Below are 7,203 nucleotides of genomic sequence, written 5' to 3' on the forward strand. Positions count from 1 at the left end.
CGAGCATTCAATAAACAGGAGAAGACAAGGTAATATGGGCTCTTGGTTAAATCAACAATAATGCATATAAGAGCCACTTCAACAATTTAATTATGGTCTTTTCCTATCGACCCCCAAAGAAAAGAAAAGAAATAAAACTATTTACACGGGAAAGCTCCCAACAAGCAAAAGAAGAACGGGAATTTTTTTTGGGTTTTCTTTTTAATTATTACCACTACAGCATGAAAAGTAAACTAACTAAAAGCTACACTATTTTTTTTAGTTTTTCTTAAGGTTTTTCAAACACACAAGAAGAAAGCAAGAAAAAAAATAAACTAGCATGGATATTACAGTGAAAGAATATGAGCACCGACATCTAGCAATGAGCGTGTGTGAACATAAATGTAATGTCGGTGGGAAATACGTAGTCCCCCAAGCTTAGGCTTTTGGCCTAAGTTGGTTTATTGCCACGGATGGCCTGACGGATATCCATAGTTGTAGCTGGGGTCGTACTGCGATGAAGAAGACCCTGATTGCCACTGGTTGGCAATCGTCTCCGAATCCCACTGGTAATTACACTGTCGTGGAGATTCAAATTGTGGTTCCGGCTCTGTGGCTGGTGTAGGGTTCCGGTAGGCATGAATGGCCGCCAGCGGAACGAGATACGGACCTGCAGATAAATTAAACAAGGAGGGAGCAGGCAAGGTAATAGTCTCAGGGTGATGTTTATCAAAGAACAATTTGTATTTAAGCGCCCCTTCCCTATTCTTAACAATAAAGTCATGCGCTACCATACTCTTATAATCTAAATAAGCAGTGGGCAGCAATTTTTCTTCTTTTTCATAGTGCCTAATAGGTATGTCATAATGTGCAGCAAGGCGTGAAGCGTAAATACCTCCAAAGATGGGACCCTTTGTATAGTTCAAACTTAACCGTTTAGCAATAATACCGCCCATACTAACAGTGTTATCGCAGAATAAACCATGGAACAAAATGATAATATCAGGGACACTAAGGTTTCCACAGTTTCCGCGACCAATTAAGCAACGACTAGCAAATATAGCAAAGTAGCGTAAAACAGGAAAATGTATGCTAGTGATTCTTGCATCGGAAACCTTCCTAGTTTCCCCTACAGTAATTGTGTCAATAAGCCCGTCCACATCTTTACGACGTGGTTCCTCTAAACTACCCTCGAAAGGTATTTTGCAAACCTTGCAAAATTCATCTAGTGGCATCTTCTTAACCACATCATATAAATGAAACTCTACTGAAGGAGGTGATTCCTTAGGATAATAGTAGAAGTTTTGCACAAAAGTATTGGTGAGTAAGAGATACTATTCGTGTTGGTCGCGGAGGAAGTCGGTGAGGCCTGCATTCTCAGCCAATTCATAAAAATCATCATAAATCCCAGCTTCTCTCAAGAAATCATCGGAAGGCCATTCACACGGCCGAACCTGCGCGGTGCGAGGCAGATTATATTTGGGCCTCTGTGCTTCTTCACTTTGCTTTTCCTTCGAGCTTCGGCTCGACGAGCCCCTCAAAAATCTCTTCATTATTTTCTGAAAAATTCTGAAATTTCTTGTAACTTCAAACAAAAGCGAACCAAGCTCAACAAAATTGATAGCAACTACTCCTACAAGTGCCTAGAGCCTATATCATGCATTAGAACTACTTGGAACCATATAAATTTGACATGCAAGCTCAAGAACATGGTCACCTAGGCAGCACAAATTTGCAATGAATAAAGCACTAGAACAAAAACTAATTGGACCAATGGAGGAGTCACATACCAAGGAACAATCCCCCCAAGCAGTTTTGTGAGAGGTGCTTTGAGCAAGGAGATCAAAAATCGCAGCAAAATGAGCTAGAACTCGTGCTTGAGCTGGATGGTGATATTTTTTGGGAGGAAGGAGATGTGTGTGGGTGCAGGAATAAGTGGAGGGGAGCCACCGTGGGCCCACGAGGCAGGGGGCGCGCCCTGTAGGGGTGGGCGCGCCCTAGACCCTCGTGGCCAGGTGCTTGCTCCCCCTGATGTGTTCTCAGTGCCAGATATTCTCAAATATTTCAGAAAAAATCATATTCCATTTTCAGGGCATTTGGCGAACTTTTATTTTCGGGGTATTTTTATATTGCATGGATAAATCAGAAAATAGACAGAAAAATACTATTTTTACTTTATTTCAACTAAATAAAAGAAAGTAAAAGAAGGGTACAAAAGGTTGTGCCTTCTAGTTTCATCCATCTCATGCTCATCAAAAGGAATCCACTAACAAGGTTGATCAAGTCTTGTTAACAAATTCTTTCCGAATAACATGGAACCGGAGAAATTTCGAATAACACTATGTTACCTCGACGGGGATATGCACATCCCCTATAATAAGAATATCATATTTCTTCTTGACAGTAGGAAGAGGAAATTCAAAATCTCCAAATATAATCGATGGAATTTTTCCAATAGAATTGATACTATGAACTTGAGGTTGTTTCCTCGGAAAGTGTACCGTATGCTCATTACCATTAACATGAAAAGTGTCATTGCCTTTGTTGCAATCAATAACAGCCCCTGCAGTATTCAAAAAAGGTCTTCCAAGAATAATGGACATACTATCGTCCTCGGGAATACCAAGAATAAATAACTCCGTTAAAATAGTAACGTTTGCAACCACAACAGGCACATCCTCACAAATACCGACAGGTATAGCAGTTGATTTATCAGCCATTTGCAAAGATATTTCACTAGGTGTCAACTTATTCAAGTCAAGTCTACGATATAAAGAGAGAGGCATAACACTAACACCGGCTCCAAGATCACATAAAGCAGTTTTAACATAGTTTCTTTTAATGGAGCATGGTATAGTGGGTACTCCTGGATCTCCTTGTTTCTTTGGTATTCCACCCTTAAAAGGATAATTAGCAAGCATGGTGGAAATTTCAGCTTCCGGTATCTTTCTTTTATTCGTAACAATATCTTTCATATACTTAGCATAAGGATTCATTTTGAGCATATCAGTTAATCGCATACGCAAAAAGATAGGTCTAATTATTTCAGCAAAGCGCTCAAAATCCTCATCATCCTTTTTCTTGGATGGTTTGGGAGGAAAAGGCATGGGTTTCTGAACCCATGGTTCTCTTTCTTTACCGTGTTTCCTAGCAACAAAGTCTCTCTTATCATAACGTTGATTCTTTGATTGTGGGTTATCAAGATCAACATCAGGTTCAATTTCTATATCATTGTGATTACTAGGTTGAGCATCATCATGAACATCATCATTAGCATTTTCACTAGTTTCATGTTCATTACCAGATTGTGTTTCAACATCGGAAATAGAGATATCATTTGGATTCTCAGGTGGTTCAGCAATAGGTTCACTAGAAGTATGCAAAGTCCTATCATTTTTCTTTTTCTTCTTTTTAGAAGAACTAGGTGCATCAATATTATTTGTCTGAGAATCTTGTTCAATTCTCCTAGGGTGGCCTTCAAGATACAAAGGTTCCTTAGTCATTCTACCAGTTCTAGTAGCCACTCTAATAGCATATTCATTATCTTACTATTTAATTCATTGAGAAAATCATTCTACTTGAGTGGTAACCATAGATGCATGTTCCTTAAGTACTTGTTCTACTTGAGTGGTAACCATAGAAGCATGTTTACTAATGAGTTTAAGTTCACCTTTAACTCGAGACATATAATCACCCAAGTGTTCAAGCGTATCGGAATTATATTTCAATTGTCTACCAAAATAAGCATTGAAGTTTTCTTGTTTGACAATAAAATTATCAAACTCTTCTAAGCATTGTCCAGCAGACTTATAGTGAGGAATATCACCTTCATCGAATCTATAGAGAGAATTTACCTTTACTACCTGTGTCGGGTTATCAAGACCATGAGTTTCTTCAATAGGTAATGGATTAGGATCATAGATTTCTTCGACACGCGGTAAATTAAGACCATGTATTTCTTCAATAGGAGGTAAATTCTTAACATCTTCAGCTTTAATACCCTTTTCTTTCATATTTTTCTTTGCCTCTTGCATATCTTCAGGACTGAGAAATAGAACACCTCTCTTCTTCGGAGTTGGTTTAGGAATAGGCTCAGGAATTGGCTCAGGAGCTGGCTCCGGAAGGGTCCAATTATTTTCATTTGTCAACATATTATTCAATAGAATTTCAGCTTCATCCGGTGTTCTTTCCCTGAAAACAGAACCAGCACAACTATCTAGGTAATCTCTGGAAGCATCGGTTAGTCCATTATAAAAGATATCAAGTATTTCATTTTTCTTGAGAGGATGATCAGGCAAAGCATTAAGTAATTGGAGAAGCCTCCCCCAAGCTTGTGGGAGACTCTCTTCTTCAATTTGCACAAAATTATATATTTCCCTTAAAGCAGCTTGTTTCTTATGAGCAGGGAAATATTTAGCAGAGAAGTAATAAATCATATCCTGGGGACTACGCACACAACCAGGATCAAGAGAATTAAACCATATCTTAGCATCACCCTTTAATGAGAACGGAAATATTTTAAGGATATAAAGGTAGCGAGATTTCTCATCATTAGTGAACTGGGTGGCTATATCATTTAATTTAGTAAGACGTGCCACAACAGTTTCAGATTCATAGCCATAAAAAGGATCAGATTCAACCAAAGTAATTATATCAGGATCAACAGAGAATTCATAATCCTTATCAGTAACACAGATAGGTGAAGTAGCAAAAGCAGGGTCATGTTTCATTCTAGCATTAAGAGATTGCTGCTTCCATTTAGCTAATAACTTCTTAAGATCACTTCTATCATTGCAAGCTAAAATGGCTCTAGCAGATTCTTCATCCAGAACATAACCCTCAGGCACAACAGGAAATTCATATTATTAGGGGGAGAGTCTTCATCATCACTATCTTCAATATTATCAGTTTCAATAATTTCATTCTCTCTAGCCCTAGCAAGTTGTTCATCAAGAAATTCACCAAGTGGCATAGCAGTATAGGGGATCGCAACAGTTTTCGAGGGTAGAGTATTCAACCCAAATTTGTTGATTCGACACAAGGGGAGCCAAAGAATATTCTCACGTATTAGCAGCTGAGTTGTCAATTCAACCACAGCTGGATAACTTAATATCTGCAGCAAAGTATTTAGTAGCAAAGTAATATGGAACTAACGGTAACGGTAGCAAAAGTAATATTTTTGGGTTTTGTAGTGATTGTAACAGTAGCAACGGAAAAGTAAATAAGCGAAGAACAATATGTGAAAAGCTAGTAGGCATTGGATCGGTGATGGAGAATTATGCCGAATGCGGTTCATCATGTAATAGTAATAACATAGGGTGACACAGAACTAGCTCCAATTCATCAATGTAATGTAGGCATGTATTCCGAATATAGTCATACGTGCTTATGGAAAAGAACTTGCATGACATCTTTTGTCCTACCCTCCCGTGGCAGCGGGGTCCTAATGGAAACTAAGGGATATTAAGGCCTCCTTTTAATAGAGTACCGGACCAAAGCATTAACACATAGTGAATACATGAACTCCTCAAACTACGGTCATCACCGAGAGTGGTCCCGATTATTGTCACTTCGGGGTTGCCGGATCATAACACATAGTAGGTGACTATAGACTTGCAAGATAGGATCAAGAACTCACATATATTCATGAAAACATAATAGGTTCAGATCTGAAATCATGGCACTCGGGCCCTAGTGACAAGCATTAAGCATAGCAAAGTCATAGCAACATCAATCTCAGAACATAGTGGATACTAGGGATCAAACCCTAACAAAACTAACTCGATTACATGATAGATCTCATCCAACCCATCACCGTCCAGCAAGCCTACGATGGAATTACTCATGCACGGCGGTGAGCATCATGAAATTGGTGATGGAGGATGGTTTGATGATGACGATGGCGATGGATCCCCCTCTCCGGAGCCCCGAACGGACTCCAGATCAGCCCTCCCGAGAGGTTTTTGGGCTTGGCGGCGGCTCCGTATCGTAAAACGCGATGAATCCTTCTCTTTGATTTTTTTTCTCCCCGAACACGAATATATGGAGTTGGAGTTGAGGTCGGTGGAGCGTCAGGGGGGACCACGAGGCAGGCGCGCTCCCACCCTCGTGGACAGGGTGTGGGCCCCCTGACATGGATTCTTCTTCCAATATTTTTAATATTTTCCAAAAATATGTTCCGTGGAGTTTCAGGTCATTCCGAGAACTTTTGTTTCTGCACATAAATAACACCATGGCAATTCTGCTGAAGATAGCGTCAGTCCGGGTTAGTTCCATTCAAATCATGCAAGTTAGAGTCCAAAACAAGGGCAAAAGTGTTTGAAAAGTAGATACGACGAAGACGTATCAGTCTACGAGGGTACGTGGACACACTCTCCCCCTATCATTGCTATGCATCTCCTAGATAGATCTTGCGTGAGCGTAGGATTTTTTTTTGAAATTGCATGCTACATTTCCCAACAGTGGCATCCGAGCCAGGTCTATGCATAGATGATATGCACGAGTAGAACACAAAGAGTTGTGGGCGGTGATAGTCATACTACTTACCACCAACGTCTTATTTTGATTCGGCAGTATTGTTGGATGAAGCGGCCTGGACCAACCTTACATGACCACGTTCATGAGACCGGTTCCACCGACAAACATGGAACTAGTTTTGCATAAAGGTGGCTGGCGGGTGTCTATTTCTCCAACTTTAGTTGAATCGAATTTGACTGCGGCCGGTCCTTGTTGAAGGTTAAAACAACAAACTTGACGAAACACCGTTGTGGTTTTGATGCATAGGTAAGAACGTTCTTACTAGAAGCAGGTAGCAGCCACGTAAAACTTGCAACAACAAAGTAGAGGATGTCTAACTTGTTTTTGCAGGGCATGTTGTGATGTGATATACGTTGTTGTATGAGATGATCATGTTTTGTAAAAGTTATCGGCAACTCGCAGGAGCCTTATGGTTGTCGCTTTATTGTATGAAATGCAAACGCCATGTAATTGCTTTACTTTATCACTATGCGTTAGCGATAGTTGTAGATGCAATAGTTGGCGAGACGACCACTACGCTACGATGGAAATCAAGGTGTCAAGCCGGTGACGATGGAGATCATGACGGTGCTTTGGAGATGGAGATCAAAGGCACAAGATGATGATGGCCATATCATGTCACATATTTTGATTGCATGTGATGTTTATCTTTGATGCATCTTATTTTGCTTAGTACGGCGGTAGCAT

The sequence above is a fragment of the Triticum aestivum genome, chromosome 7D, assembly GCF_018294505.1.
Source record: "Triticum aestivum cultivar Chinese Spring chromosome 7D, IWGSC CS RefSeq v2.1, whole genome shotgun sequence".
NCBI lineage: Eukaryota > Viridiplantae > Streptophyta > Magnoliopsida > Poales > Poaceae > Triticum > Triticum aestivum.